This window comes from Cupressus sempervirens, chromosome 3 (genome assembly GCF_028749045.1).
Source record: "Cupressus sempervirens isolate cs-2001-9-10 chromosome 3, ASM2874904v1, whole genome shotgun sequence".
In the NCBI taxonomy this organism is placed as follows: Eukaryota; Viridiplantae; Streptophyta; class Pinopsida; order Cupressales; family Cupressaceae; genus Cupressus; species Cupressus sempervirens.
Window position 1 is genome coordinate 886,592,586 of NC_143120.1, and position 17,684 is coordinate 886,610,269.

A 17,684-nucleotide genomic window follows, 5' to 3' on the forward strand; every position below is an offset into this window, starting at 1 on the left:
TACATGTTTTAAAGCTTCCAAAGCCTTCTCAGAAACCCACGGATTTTATTATTCCCCTGTTTCGTCATTAAATTGGGGATTTATTTGCTCCATGCATTCGAGCAATTTGGATTGAACAGCACCAGAAACACACTTCTCACAATTGTTTTAGAGGAAATTTCCTATCCCACTCAGGATAGGAGGCTAGTTCCAACCTTGTTTTAGCCACAGATTTCCTCGGATGTTATCGAGCACCCTACATACAAGCGTCACTAAGGGTTTCTAAGCAATATTAGACAATGATCTTTGAGCTGGCATATCTCTGAGCTTGTGCAAGGTATAGAAAAATAGTCAAGTTCTATAGGATCATTTTGTTGAGCCCTAGAGCAACCTATCTCAGTTTTAGGAGATCCCACTTTGTTTGGATCCCCTATCCAAAATATTCATGCAAATCGCTTTAAGGATTTAACTCAAATCTGATTTCTTGGATCCGTAATGGGTTTAAAGTTAAACACTTTAGCAACTCGAGAATGCGAAGGAATAGGCATGAAACCTGAAAGCCTATGCTTTCACTTTCTTTTCCAATACTTCTAGAATCAGAAGTACAATGGAAAACTGAAATTACTAAATGCATGGCAGCCCAACATCTATAACCAAAATCCTCAAATCTGATATGAAGCTCAAATAAAGTCAGTCTGCAAGCAAACAAGAACAATCAGGAGAAACTATCTCGTTCCCCTCATGTTTCTACTACAGTCTAACTTCCCAATTGCATAGTTGGTGTGAATCACCATCACATAACTACATAGGCCTCAAATAAACATCTCCAATCTAATAGAAATCAAATAATAAGCAAGAGGAAAGAACAAGGAATTCATCCCACACTTGATCCATAGCTACATTTGTCCTTTACCCTGCAACTATCATTCTAAATCCTGTCTTCAATCTTATGAAATGTGATGCTATGAATAACTCCCCTGTTTCCACTGAATGCTGTCATAATAGACCAACTCAACGTTCACCAATCAGAAATAATATAATACATTATATGCCAAACATTTGTCAAAATACTGCCTCCAAATAAGAAAGCCACCATAAAATTAATAACTATTAATAATAAATAAAATAGAAGATGCTTCATAAATGTTCTCATTAGCCAAATCCTCTACAAGCGAATCAAATTGATCAACTATGACAGCTCCATAGCTCCAAAATCTGTAGCAAGACTTCCAGTTCTACTTATCACCTGGATACCCACTTGTGAAGAGATGCAAATTTGTGTTATACAATAGCCACAACCACGAATAGCCAAAAGCAGAAGCTCCCACAAACTATGTCAAGAAGATGCCGCTGAGCTGACATGTGTCAAACTCATATGTTAGATTGAATGCTAGGGCTTGACCAAATGATTTACCAGATATTTTAGGCTTTATTATCTAGGATTTATTAAATAAATAATTTAAAACTAAACTCTTGCAAAAAATTGAATAAAATCTTTTTATTGATACAAGTTGCCCTCACATCCCAGGAATCTACTGCATCAGAAGACACTAATCGATACTCACAACGCTTGTGTGAAAGCTTTCCTCGGACACAATGTCCTGCCTCTTTTATCTTCTAATTAATACCTCTTTTGCTTCAGGTAAACATCCGTTTTTAGGGCAATGGAGTGTTTAAAAGGTAGGATTTGGATTAGATTTCACCTAAAAAGGAACACAATTTGTATACAGAATTGAGATAGATAGGGGAGAGGATCCAGTAGTTGTGCACCTTAACTTCACGCTTCTCAAAATCCTATGTGGAAATTTCAAATCACTCTCATTTTTTGATAGTAGCTTACTTGGCAAGTCCGCTGCTTATAACTAAGGTTTCAGAGCCACATCATCAAATATGATGCCACATCAGCATGCTTTTTGTCAAAGTATCCAAAACAGCCCAAAAAAAAAGTGAGACCAATCATAGTGCATTGGAGACCCCATACTTGTGCAGCTGACGTGGCATCACACTATTGGTTGTTTTTTGGGAAAAGGGACACTTTTCATTCACTTATGGGTAATCATCATTAACAAAAATAACTTTAAAGTCACATCCATTAGTACAATCTTGTCAAAAATATTGGATATTAAATCAACAAGTATGGGTATTAAGTTAACAACTACTGTCACAACTATTAGAATGTGCACAACTATTGGGTCCTCTCCCCTAATCCATCTAAAGATTTCAAGGATCGTGCACAGATTTGGGACAATCAATCTAAAGATTTCAGCGATCTTATAGAGATTTGTTGAGATCTTTCCAGCTTTAATGCAATTGATTTTATATGAGATTGTACATGGATCTTCATTTATTGTTGGATGGGTAATTTCTGAGACTAAAACAATTAATGGTATCCGGTTCGAACAGGTTTTGGTGAAATGCCCACCTATAATAGCCTATCCGCTAATCATTGACCCTCTTTTGCTTTATCTTTGTCCTGGAATGTGTAAAATATAATTTGCATTTAGCCTCTTTTATTGTTTCGCTCCCATTTATTTAGTTGATTTCCATTGGAAGTCCTATTTTCTCAAGATTCCTAATACAAATTTTAGCTTCATCAATTAGAAGGGTTTGTATTGGAAGTCCTATTTTCCCAAGATTCCTAATACAAATTTTAGCTTCATCAATTAGAAGGGTTTGTACATTTTAGCTTCATCAATTAGAAGGGTTTGTATTGGAAGTCCTATTTTCCCAAGATTCCTAATACAAATTTTAGCTTCATCAATTAGAAGGGTTTGTACACTGGAAAAGAATGAAGCTGGAGAGAACGGCTATGACAGATTGGGATGATGTTTTACTTCCAGATCTGCCGATGTGGCTTTGTTTTTCTAAATATTGGGAATTTTTTCCGTAGATATATCAAATCTTCTACTTCCAAGATTTTCAATGGCATTCAACGGACTGTCTTGAAAACTCTTGCAGACTGGGTATGTCCCCTGCTGCTCAAGTCCTGGAAATGGCTATGTATTCAAGCGCGAAATTCTTCTTTTGTAACACAGTTTTAGTGTTAAATTTTTTAATCAGTGAATTTGTTTTGCAACCAACCTTTTCTATCTATCCTCTTATCATTAATGCAATTGGCAGATTTGGATGATAAGGGACACTGCTATTCTCCAAACAAAATGTTCCTGTGATTAAAATTGAAAAAATCAAAAACACTTAATGAGATTTTATCATTTGTTCTTCATAATCTATATGTTTTGTAATTTAAAACAACAAATTTTTTTAAACAAAAATCACTGTGTATTGGGAGATTCGTCTGGAGGATAGCCTGCCTGGATGATAAGTAAAGGTCAGGCTAATGATGATAAGTAGAGGTTATTGTTATTTTGCCACTTTTATAGATTTCACTTCCACTGCTTGTTCGTATAATCACCTTTCCAAGAATATGTTTCATGGGAATATGTAACATGAAGAGCTAACTGAATGAATTTGGTATGTTCTCTTTCACAGTCCAAGGGATAAATATAGTGCCAATGCCTAGTCTAGAGCATACATATTAAATGAATCTATTGTTTTATCTCTCACTTAAATCACATATAACGTGCTGAGCTATTGTTTTAGTTTCTTTCGAGGATTTGGAACTAATGAGAAGGAAGTCATAAACATATTGGCTCACAGAGGTTTGATAAAGGAAATGAATGAGAAAATGGAGAATCAGGATCTTTTGAAGCGGTTAGAATCAGAGCTTACAAGAAAGTTTGAGGTTTTCTTCTTCATCTTCTCATTACTTTACTTTTTAGACTTTTTGTCGAACACACTTTATGAATGATTCCACATTTTGGATACATGAAAACCAAGGCATTTACTAGTACGATATTTTTTCGATGGATGCTCATTCCTTGTTCCGAAGCTGCTAATTTGGCACATACTGAAATTATGCTGGCAAAGTTTGTGGAGTAATAGTACATGTTTTAAAACTTCCAAAGTCTTCTCAGAAACCCACGGATTTTATTATTCCCCTGTTTCGTCATTAGATTGGGGATTTATTTGCTCCATGCATTCGAGCAATTTGGATTGAATAGCACCAGAAACACACTTCTCACAATTGTTTTAGAGGAAATTTCCTATCCCACTCAGGATAGGAGGCTAGTTCCAACCTTGTTTAGCCACAGATTTCCTCGGATGTTATCGAGCACCCTACATACAAGCGTCACTAAGGGTTTCTAAGCAATATTAGGCAATGATCTTTGAGCTGGCATATCTCTGAGCTTGTGCAAGGTATAGAAAAATTGTCAAGTTCTATAGGATCATTTTGTTGAGCCCTAGAATAACCCATCTCAGTTTTAGGAGATCCCACTTTGTTTGGATCCCCTATCCACAATATACATGCAAATCACTGTAAGGATTTAACTCAAATCTGATTTCTTGGATCCGTAATGGGTTTAAAGTTAAACACTTTAGCAACTCGAGAATGCGAAGGAATAGACATGAAACCTGAAAGCCTATGCTTTTACTTTCTTTTCCAGTACTTCTAGAATCAGAAGTACAATGGAAAACTGAAATTATTAAATGCATGGCAGCCCAACATCTATAACCAAAATCCTCAAATCTGATATGAAGCTCAAATAAAGTCAGTCTGCAAGCAAACAAGAACAATCAGGAGAAACTATCTCGTTCCCCTCATGTTTCTACTACAGTCTAACTTCCCAATTGCATAGCTGGTGTGAATCGCCATCACATAACCACATAGGCCTCAAATAAACATCTCCAATCTAATAGAAATCAAATAATAAGCAAGAGGAAAGAACAAGGAATTCATCCCACACTTGAGCCATAGCTACATTTGTCCTTTACCCTGCAACTATCATTCTAAATCCTCTAAATCCTGTCTTCAATCTTATGAAATGTGATGCTATGAATAACTCCCCTGCTTCCACTGAATGCTGTCATAATAGACCAACTCAACGTTCACCAATCAGAAATAATATAATACATTATATGCCAAACATTTCTCAAAATACTGCCTCCAAATAAGAAAGCCACCATAAAATTAATAACTATTAATAATAAATAAAATAGAAGATGCTTCATAAATGTTCTCGTTAGCCAAATCCTCTACAAGCGAATCAAATTGATCAACTATGACAGCTCCATAGCTCCAAAATCTGTAGCAAGACTTCCAGTTCTACTTGTCACCTGGATACCCACTTGTGAAGAGATGCAAATTTGTGTTATACAATAGCCACAACCACGAATAGCCAAAAGCAGAAGCTCCCACAAACTATGTCAAGAAGATGCCGCTGAGCTGACATGTGTCAAACTCATATGTTAGATTGAATGCTAGGGCTTGACCAAATGATTTACCAGATATTTTAGGCCTTATTATCTAGGATTAATAAAAAACTAAAACATTTAAAACTAAACTCTTGCAAAAATTGAATAAAATCTTTTTATTGATACAAGTTGCCCTCACATCCCAGGAATCTACTGCATCAGAAGACACTGATCGATACTCACAACGCCTGTGTAAAAGCTTTCCTCTGACACAATATCCTGCCTCTTTTATAATACCTCTTTTGCTTCAGGTAAACATCCGTTTTTAGGGCAATGGAGTGTTTGAAAGGTAGGACTTGGATTAGATTTCACCTAAAAAGGAACCCAATTTGTATACAGAATTGAGATAGACAATCCATCTAAAGATTTCAAGGATCGTGCACAGATTCGGGACAATCAATCTAAAGATTTCAGCGATCTTATAGAGATTTGTTGAGATCTTTCCAGGTTTAATGGAATTGATTTTATATGAGATTGTACATGGATCTTCATTTATTGTTGGATGAGTAGTTTCTGAGACTAAAACAATTAATGGTATCCGGTTCGGACAGGTTTTGGTGAAATGCCAACCTACAATAGCCTATCCGCTAATCATTGACCCTCTTTTGCTTTATCTTTGCATTTAGCCTCTTTTGTTGTTTCGCTCCCATTTATTTAGTTGATCTCCATTGGAAGTCCTATTTTCTCAGGATTCCTAATACAAATTTTAGCTTCATATTACAAGGGTTTGTACACTGGAAAAGAATGAAGCTGGTGAGAACGGCTATGACAGATTGGGATGATGTTTTACTTCCAGATTGCCGATGTGGCTTTGTTTTTCAAAATATTGGGAATTTTTTCCTTAGATATCTCAAATCTTCTACTTCCAAGATTTTCAATGGCATTCAACGGACTGTCTTGAAAACTCTTGCAGACTGGGTATGTCCCCTGCTGCGCAAGTCCTGGAAATGGCTATGTATTTAAGCGCGAAATTCTTCTTTTTAATCAGTGGATTTGTTTTGCAACCAACCTTTTCTATCTATACTCTTATCATTAATGCAATTGGCAGATTTGGATGATAAGGGACACGGCTATTCTCCAAACAAAATGTTCCTGTGATTAAAATTGAAAAAATAAAAAATACTTGATGAAATTTTAACATTTGTTCTTCATAATCTATATGTTTTGTAATTCAAAACAACAAATTTTTTAAACAAAAATCACTGTGTATTGGGAGATTTGTCTGGAGGATAGCCTGCCTGGATGATAAGTAGAGGTTATTGTTATTTTGCCACTTTCATAGATTTCACTTCCCACTGCTTGTTCGTATAATCACCTTTCCAAGAATATGTTTCATGGGATCTTGTTGAGCCTAAAAAGTCACTGGTTTTTTATGTAACATGAAGAGCTAACTGAATGAATTTGGTATGTTCTCTTTCACAGTCCAAGGGATAAATATGGTGCCAATGCCTAGTCTAGAGCATACATATTAAATGAATCTATTGTTTTATCTCACTTAATCACACATAACGTGCTGAGCTATTGTTTTAGTTTCTTTCAAGGATTTGGAACTAATGAGAAGGCAGTCATAAACATATTGGCTCACATAGGTGTGATAAAGGAAATGAATGAGAAAATGGAGAATGAGGGCTTACAAGAAAGTTTGAGGTTTTCTTCTTCATCTTCTCATTACTTTACTTTTCTTGAGTATGATGCTGTTTTAGCAGACGAAGCCATTAAAAAGTGGAGTTCAAAAGACACTCTTCTCATAGAAATTTGCTGCTCTGGATCTGCAAGTGAAGTGCTGCTGGTGAGGAAAGCATGACATTGCTTCACATGCAACTGGGGATTTCCAGAAGGTATTGGATGTTGCCATTAATTCTTCATGTCAAAGAATAACTTCCATCAATCAAATGGAACATGAAGAATTTTTAAGGTTTAAGACAGATAAAAACTTATGATCATGTTCTTTGTCAATTTAATAAGTTGGATTTCATGGATTGTAGAGGCTTGGTTTTTTTTTGACTTCTCTATCTGTTTGATAACAGAGTATTTTGTATATGTTTGTAATTGGCATGGCTGGAAATTGTAAGAAAGATAAATGATACAGAAATTGCATAGGAATAAATCATAAAATGCATTGGTTTGGAATAAAATTAATCATTGTATGTAAGTTTGTGGATTTGATTGTAGAAAAGATTTTAAAAATTTTGGATCATATTTTATGATCTATTATATTAGTAACATGAAGGAGAGTTCAAGAAAATTTGAAATTTGAAATGTTTGTGAATTTGATTGTTGGGAAGATTTTAAAAATAGCGGCTTCAACTGTTTTTGTAAGGTCTACTACATAACTTTATCAATAGCTTCTAAACTGTTGCATAATCTTTGCTAACATTGATTAATTTTGACTTGTTTAGCTTTTGAAGAAATCTAAGTCAGAAGAGTTTCAGGATGCAGTTGAAAGAGCAATAAAATGTATCCGCTGCTCCACTAGGAACTTTCCTAAGGTATGAACCACATAACATTTTTATTATTGTAATAAAAGTTTCAAGTCAATTAGTTATAAATTACAATGTTTAATGCTTTATTTGATATTATATTATAATTATTTCATAATCAAACATATCTATCAATTTTTTAATGCAAATTTTGATTTGATATACAATGTTGTTCATGTTCCATATACATTTAAGATATATCATTATTTGGTAGGTTGTTATAATTAAATATGGAAATTATATTGTACTTCACAATATTGTTTATATTTTTATTAATACTATATAATAATAGACTGATTCTTGATGTTTTACATATATTAATCTATGTTGTTACTGTGACTTTTTATAATCTTGTATACCTTATTTATTTTATTTTAACTTTAAATTTCTATTAATTCTAATTATAATATTCTCTTTTTTATTTTACTAATTTCTTAATTCTAATATTCTCCATGATTATTTGTTATTAATCCCTGCCTTATATATAAGGCAGGGAACTAATGTTCCCATTTGTGATTGAAAAATTGATGTTGACTTTGTTTCTATTTTCATAAAAAAAAAATTGGAAATTTAAGCAATCACAAGAAACAGATTATTGTACACCCAATCATTTTTCCTATTTTAGACATGTCACCGTCACAAAGAACAGATCTATCATTTTAAACAATGATATTCCACTCAATTTAGGTATATTCAGGCATTTGTATGTTTAGCACAAAATTTGAGAAACTCTCATAATTTGTATGTATTTATATGCAATAAATGAGAGGTACGAGTGTTTTGACAATTTATTTTAGAAAAAAGGTATCATATATTTTAAAAGCATTAAATTTTTCATCTTTTTCATCCTAGTAATTTTAGATTATTTTATTTTAATTTTCTACTTGTGTTTTGTAAGACATAAAATTAAAATTAAAATAAACTTGTATAATATATTTTGTTCACTTAATTTGATACTATTTCTTGAAAATATTTTTTTTTCTATTTTTTTTTAATTTTATATATTATGTATTTATGTTAGCATAAATTTTATATTTATTCGCAAATGGATGTTTAAAAATTGATTTTGTGCATCTATTTTTTAATTAATTATTTATATATTGTCAAATTAAGATTAAAATGGCATAAAGTAAAAGTGACTAAAATGAAATGACATAAATATAGACAAATGAAGACGAAGTAAAAGTTAAGAAATAATAACATGGTGTACTTATGTAAAAAAATAAATTTGGAATCAAATATCAACAAATTAGAATATTTTTATTAAAAAATTTATTTTTTTTAACATTCTTCTTTTTATTATTTTAATAATGATATATCAATTAATTTGATATTTTATTGTTTAACATACATATTTAATTACTATTTTAATATATAAAAGTTATTTTAACAATTTTTATTACATGTTTCAAAATTTAAAATCTAACTGTTTATGTGTTCCAACTTCATCCCTCCTCTCATTTATTCGAAAGTAGGGATTCCAGCTCACCAAGAACTCTTGTTTATAACACTAAATTCTCTAATACACATCTCAAAAATATCTCGTAACAAATACTCAACACTATATAAGATTAGATAGCTCAAATATATCCATAAGAAAAACTTGTGGCCACAATTCCTTATAAACCCACTCCCACCAACCAATCAAAATATCCTAGATGACAAGGGACACGTGGCATCCACTCAAGGTTGTCAACAACTATAAAACAATGAGTTCATCGCATACCTTTTCACCTCCTCTTTTCTTCAACATTTAGTTTGCGTAGGTGTTAAACAGATGTCTTTATCTCATGCGAGGTTCCATTGAGATTATCTATATTATTCTTTTCTTAATTACAATGGAGATGGTATTTTATTTTTGGATCGCAGATTATAATATAGTTTGAGGATATTCAGATAATATATTTTTATTAAGTTTTTTTTAATTTAGAAAATAGTGAATTCAATTATAAGTGTTACTACCACATATGACTTATAAAGACTACATAAATTGAATGACATTTTTACACTATTGAAGCTAATGTTCCACCTATTTATTCTTGTTGCATAAATTTTAGGGCTGTGACAAAAGAAAATTCATGTGGAGAATATTTCATGATGATAATTGTTAGCAAACATAGCAACACATGTTTTGCTAAATATTTTTTAGAATAACTTGTCGAATAGAATCAACAATTACATAATTCTGCAAGCGAGGGTCAAGAATAGCTTCCTTCCAATTCAAATCATGATTAAAAATTGCTAAGAGATCTTTAAATATAGCAGATTATTGATTTTTGACATAAAGGCAATTGCAAAATATATGTTACTCTCAATACCATTACAAAAGGGGCAGTTTGCTAGTTGGGACTATAAATCTCATACTATCTCCCACTAGTAGCTTACAATGTAGAATTTTCCAAGAAAACACTTGTGCATCAAAATCAACATTGGATTTCCATATTTGAACACTCATTTTAATTCAAAACTTAGAACTAAATAAGCATTTCCATTTACAATTCAGCTAAGGAGTAGGATGCCAGCTAGGAAGTAATAGAATATGAATCTTCTTTAAAGAAAAGTAGTTAAAGTGAATGTTGGAGAACCACTTCCAATCCTTAAAAGAAGTAACAATCCCTTGAGGTACAAAACTTCTTAGTCAATTGGGTAGAAACTAATGAATAAATAAAAATTAAATAGTGCTTATATTTGTTAGTTAAACCACAATGAGTCTTTACATTGCCCTATGAAGCCCAATCAAGTATACAAGAGTCTCAATTATCTTTTAATTGTCTTATCCCTTTTTTAAATAAGTAATGTGCTTGTATTGGGAAGGAAATAGTCAAAGAGTGGTTGTGATAATTAATAAGCTTATTACACCAAATTGAAGCTAAAACAATTTAGTAAACCATGTTGTAGTGAAGAACCATTCCATTCTAAAAATTTGCAAACTTTGTGTCATGTTTTCCAAATATTGAAGAGGAGGTGAAAAGATTGTTACTATGACACCCTTATGCATCGAGAAAAGACATTATCAGAACTACGATGAGCCACTCCCCTAATGCCAGCAAGACATAAATTTCCCTGGGAAGAACCATCAATGTTGACTTTTAGAACTCTAGGAGGTGGAGGAGTCCAATGCCCCTCTCGATTCACCCGTTGCTCGAACCCCTCCATGAAGATGAAATTGAGGTGATTGCAGATGGTAATGTCACTAGGATCCATACCCCCTTCTAATACACACTTAGCCTGAATTATCTCATGTAGAGAGTGAGAAGTCTTCCACCAGAGTTGCATAATTCCAGTCAGAACATTTTGAAAGATTCTCATGTTCCTCTCCAACCAAATATGCCAAAGAATGAATGAAGGACCAGTAACCCACTCAATCTGAAGAGGAAATGCTTTAGTGGGGGCACTCCTCAAGTAATCCCATAAAGCAAACAAGGAGGAAGCATGCCTACAAGGACAACCCCAAGCATTCCACCAAAGGTGCCAAATCTGGGTAGAATAGGAACAATGGAAGAAAAGGTGGGAGACCGACTCCCACCTTTATTGAATATTTCATAATCTTATTAAATGTTCTCAACCAATTAAACAAGCAGCCAATTGATATTGTTACCTATGCAAGACAAGGTGAGATACCCCTTAGATCATGAATAGGCAAACATCTCACCTCTTAAATTCAGAAGCAGATTCTACCCACAATCTGAAGCCAACTCTATTATCAGTATAAACATTTTTCAATTGTATTTATTGTATCTAATTTTAGATGAAATCAAAATATTAGTACAATAATTAATAATCTAGAATGTACAATTTATTCATATAGATACATGAAAGCGTAAAAAAAAAACAAAACCAAAAAAGTTCCTTACAAAATGTAAACTAGTTAAATTCTAATTTTATAAAATAAGATGTTTGAGTGAGGGGCATTGATATATAGGGTTGTGTTCCTGAACATTTTTGTGATTTCATTCTATTGAAATGAAATTTGGAGGATCTAATGCATAAGGAAATCGAATCCCTTCATACACCTGACAAGTCATGGCAATATGTGAGCTCATCTATAATCATTGACCCTCTTTTGCTTTATCTTTGTCCTGGAATATGTAAAATATAATTTGCATTTAGCCTCTTTTGTTGTTTGGCTCCCATTTATTTAGTTGATTTCCATTAAAATTAGTACATTATGTCTAAAAGATAGCGGACACCCATAATAAGTACAATTCAGACTAATGAATTTTTTCCATTTCTTTGAATGGGGTTATTTTTATTTTGCCACTATCATAGATTTCATTTCCACTACTTGTTCGTATAATCATCTTTCCAAGAACATGTTTCATGGGATCTTGTTGAGACTAAAAAGTCACCGATTTTCAATGTAACATGAAGAGCTAACTGAATGAATTTGGGATGTTCTCTTTCACAGTTCAAGTGATAAATATAGTGTCAATGCCTAGTCTAGAGCATACATATTAAGTGAATCTATTGTTTTATCTCTCATTAAATCGCATACAATGTGCTGAGCTATTGTTTTGGTTTCTTTCAAGGATTTGGAACAAATGAGAAGGCAGTCATAAACATATTGGCTCAAAGAGGTGTGATAAAGAAAATGTATGATAAAATGGACAATCAGGGTCTTTTAAAGCAGTTAGAATCAGAGCTTACAAGAAAGTTTGAGGTTTTGTTCTTCATCTCCTCATTAATTTACTGTTCTTTTAATGCCAACTTTCAAGGGTTGTAGTTAAAGCCATTGGATATGAAAAAAATTCCATCTCACAAATCTTTTATATTCTTCTATGGATTTTGGAGCTTGGTGAGCATGATGATGTTTTAGCACACGAAGCCATTAAAAAGTGGAGTTCAAAAGACACTCTTCTCATAGAAATTTGCTGCTCTAGATCTCCAAGTGAAGTGTTGCTGGTGAGGAAAGCATATCATCTCAAGCATAAGAAAATCTGTGGAAGAGAACATTGCTTCACATACAACTCGGGATTTCCAAAAGGTATTGCATATTGCCATTTATTCTTCATGTCAAAGAATAACTTCCATCAATCAAATTGAACATGAAGAATTTTTAAGGTTTAAGACATACAAAAACCTATGATCATGTTCTTTGGCAATTTAATAAGTTGGATTTTATAATTGTTCGTTGACATTATGGACTGTAGAGGCTTGAAATTTTTTCAGCTTTTGTATATGTTTGATAATAGAGTGTTTTGTATATGTTTGTAATGGGAATGGCTGGAAATCGTAAGAAAAATGATACAGATGTTTCATAAGACTTTATAGTTTGACAAAAATAAATTATGAAATGCATTGGTTTGCAATAAAATTAATCATTGTATATAAGCTTGTGGATTTGATTGTATGTGAGGCTTTAACTTTCTAATATTTTTTATTATATTTTAGGGGTGGGATAAGCTCCGGATAGAATGCACTCTAAAACAAAAATATTATAATTTGTTTTCTTGACATTTGCGAAAATACAATGATTGTTTTGCAGATTTCTTATTATTTTCTATTAAAAATTATTCAGATCATGCAGAATTAATCTTGAAATTTTGGTAAAAATTTACTTGTTTTTCAAATTTTGAAAATTGGACCACGGCTTGAAACTTGGCTAGGTCCCATATTTTATGGTCTATCAGAAAGATGAATGAGAATTCAAGATGTGAAATCTGAAATGATGATGATTAAAAAATTTGCCCACAATCAAGTCTAAATTTTCTCTATCTTTTCCTTTTCTTTATTGATTATGTATATCGACCTCATTTGTTTTAATCTCTACTACATTTCTTGTTGAAATGAAGTTGACTTATATTTAGACCATCTTAAGAAGTGGCCATGATATTCTGTAAAGTTTTAACATTTGTTTTGTTTTCTCTGTGTATGGTGTATAGTTGTTTGTCTGTCTGAAATGTTTGTGAATAGTGCTTTCATATGAAAATAAATATGTTCACATTGCCAATGATGTCTAAACATGTAAATCTTGTTCAAGGGGAATATTTAGCTTTTGTTAATATTTACATTTATATGACTGATATTTTAATTTGTTACACTTAGTTTTTGTTAACTAAACATCTTAATTTGCTATTTTGCCAATTCCCAAATTGTTGAGTGTATGAAGTCCAATTGTCATTAATTGCTGATCTTCTTCTCTTTGTTTCTTCCTACTGTATTTTCATATGTGGAAATTTTAAAACTAACTCATTGAGATGATATCATTTGTAATTTGTTGCGACTAATAATTGTTACTCAGATATTTTACTGCTAGAGTTAGTTAAATTAAGTACTAAAACTTTTCTCTCCCCCCATACAAAAAATTCTCTCTCTACGTACTTAAACTTTTCTCTCTCCGTGTACTTATAGTCATTCTCTCTCACTATGTACTAAAACCTTTTCAAAGGTTAAGATTAAGATTAAGAAGTTAGGGTTTGGCCGAACCACATCTAGAACTTTTTGCCCTAATCCTGACCCATACCTTGTCAAGATTCCTGACTCCAACCAAAACTCTCATTGTGAAATAACTATCATATTCAAAGATCTAAACAAGAACCAAAGTATATACATTCGGGAAAAGACTATACTTGAACCACGAAGAAGATGGTGCATTCAATATGTAAGCGAAAGTGTGGAGCAAAATATTCCCAATTTTATTTTAAATTTGTGGCTTGTTGTCTGCATCATCTGTCAATAATCTTGTTTGGTATAAGCAGGCCCGATAGATATCATCATGTGGAGCTCATCGGCAACTCTAAATAAGTTATGAATTTGTCTTTGCGTATATGGTGGGAGTGTTTGAAAAGCTTTTTCAAACTTAGTAAATGGTGAGAGCATTCATGTATGGGAGCCACAGCTATGCACATGGACAGTTTGGCATAATGCATTGGGAAGAACAAAATGAAGGGGAGTGTCTGAACCGCCGGGAGAATTGCAAAGTATTTGACTGGAGACTCCAAACCCCAGCCTATGGCCTAGTTCCACTAGTCAAGAGCCTCTTTCAATTTTGGAAATGAAGATGAAGAGCACCCTAGTGCAGAGCCATAGGTGCCCAATATGTTTGATGAAGTGCCTAATTTGGTGCCATTTGAACACTTCAAATTCAATTGCTATGGGAACATTGGTCACCGTTGAGATTTCAGAAGTCTTTGAGCCACGCAATTGGCTGTGTGTGGAGTCTAAAGTTATCTAAGATTTTATCTTACCTTCCTCTGAAATTGTACATGAATCTCACTAAAGTCAAAGTAAAACAGAAATACCAAAAGAAGTCTTCTAAGTAATACTGGATAGCAATGTATTAGAGAAGCCTGCTAATTGTTCGACATATCGTCTCAAAGAGAGGGCATCTCATGTCGTGTGATAGTTGGAGGTTCTACATGAAAAGAGTTTTGGCTAGATTCTAAAGAGTAGCAATTGGTTAAGGTGCCCAACTACTCATGCCACCTCCACAGAATAATTGATTTGAAGTGAGTTTTGTCACAGAGCCGACCATGTTTCCAACTAAGATCTTTGATGACAAATCATCACCCATGGTACCCAATGAAGGCATTTAGGAAATGATGAATAGGAAAGAAACCAAACGGTCTAGCTTGTGGTCGATAGCATCAAGATGTTAATGGTTACTCAAAATATCTGATTTGGGAGCAATCGATGTGATGAAATGCATATATAAGGTGGAAGCATTGAATGAGCATGTGAATTGATGACTCTGTAAACATCATCTCACATGGTACCGAGGTTTCATGGTTGAACACTTCTATTAGAACATTGAGGAAATGTATTTGTTTAAATACAACTACTACTGAGCTTGTACAGCCGCATGGATATATGACAAACAAGACAATTTTTTAAGACACCAAGCACGTGAATTGTTTGACTAAATGCCTCAAAGTGTTGGCCATCTCATGGGCATTGAGTATAGAGAACATAAGGGTAATCTTTCAACTCAACAGAAGCTAGGAAGTGTTGGTAAAGCATAATGTTGCACATATAATCCTTGATCTATAAAGAGTATGGGCATTTTGCAGTAAAAATATATGATGAGACATCTTAAAAGCCACAGGATATAAATGATAGACAAGGTAGTGATGTGTTTGATAAAATGTCGAAATTAAAGATTTGAAAATGTGATTGGCAAGAGTATGCATAAAATCAAAAAAATAAAAGCTTGCTAACCTCTCCCAACCATGTTGTGAAACTCAAATGTCACTAAGGGAATCAAAATATGCAAATAGATTTTTGGGTGTGTAGTCAAAGACTTCAAAGCTCATCAACTCTAAAGCATGAGATCAAAACTTTTGAAATTCCAACAGCAACCCAAGGAAGACAGAGGACATTAATAATGTCTTAAGTTAATCATTAATGCTCCATTATCAATTAAATATGAAGATGGAAGGCTACCTCAACAAAATCAACATTGTGGTCTTATCTCCACAATAGATTTTTAATTATCTTGTGGTGAAAAGTGACTTATGCCTCTTATTGTAACTAGAGTTAGGATCTAGAGTTTTTATTAATATGGGTTAGAGTTAGAGTTAGTTTTCAAATGCATTCCAAATTCAAAACTCTAACTTTTTGAGTGGTTACGAACCCAAAAAGTTAGTTAAGCCAAAATGACATATAAATTCATAAACACTACATGTAATCGGGGACTTTTTGGATTTTGGAATAAGGGGACACTTATATTTTCGATGATAAGACAATTTTTGGAAAGTTTGTACAGAGGTTGTCTTTGTAATCAGTTTCTTCTTATGTTCTTGGTGCAAGGAAATAAAGGAACATACATTTTGTATTGTCTTTTCTTCAAAGTCTGAACTGTTTGGTTGTTGATTTTGGTTGTAATTAATATTTTCACAGTATGATGCAGATGTTAGTGAATGATCAAATCATCACTGAGCTAATGCTAGCATTCAAGCGTAGTTCTTGATCGTTATTATTAGCGGTTTAAGTTATTTAAGAAGGCTGTGAAGTTGTTTGGTGCATTTGTCGTCAGTAGCTTTCTCTTTAAACTTTAATTTTGAATACATTTTATTGAAAAATCAAATACACCCATCATGCGAGGGAGTTGCCCCTCTCAAATGCAGATGAAGATTGTAATCTGGTAATGATCAATTTCAATCTCTCCAATTGTTGGCACCATTGTCACTGTTCATAGGATCAATCTTAGAAGTAACTATCATAGTGACAAATGTGTTTACCAAATATAATAAAACAGAGGTTGCCCTGCTTTTTGAGTGGATGTTTATTTTGTTGTATATTTCCTTTTTATGTAACAATCACTTATCAAAATTATAATGTCTAATTTAAAATAAAATAATTTCAATTGATATCTTCCTACATTATTTTAGGTAAATACATTTAAGATAAGTATGAAACTAGAAGTTTCCATGAAACAATAAAAGATAATGCAAAAGACAGATGATATGATCAAAATAATCAGCACAATCAGCAGAAGGAGCAAAGCTCAATTGAATGTTGCATTCAATCACGTAAAGAGATGATTTTGGAAATAGTATTAACTATGTTAGATGTGCTTTAAAAATTAAGATCCATATCCTTTCATGACTTCTTCAACTTTTTTTTAAGGTCTACTACATAAGTTTGTCACTAGCTTGTAAACCGTTGTATAATCTGTGGTTCAGAATTTTGTATAATTTGTCGTTCAAAATTTTGCTAACACTGAGTAAATTTCATTTCTTTAGCTTTCAAAGAAATCTAAGTCTGAAGACTTTCAGGATGTTGTTCAAACAGCCATAAATTGTATCAACTGCCACACTAGGTAATTTCCTAAGGTATGAACTAAATAACAATTTTACTGTAATAAAAAATTAAAGCAGATTTGTTATAAATTACAATTTTTAATGTTTGGTGTGTTATTAGTACTTGTTTAAAGTACTATTTCGACATATGTTAAAAGTAATTATTTTTAAG

General features: G+C 32.8%; 1 pseudogene; it reads left to right on the forward strand.

Annotated features, from left to right (window-relative positions):
- The first annotated feature begins 2,767 nt into the window (after positions 1–2,767).
- Positions 2,768–17,684, forward strand: part of LOC149569636 (annexin Gh1-like) — a 63,041-nt pseudogene continuing 48,124 nt past the window's right edge.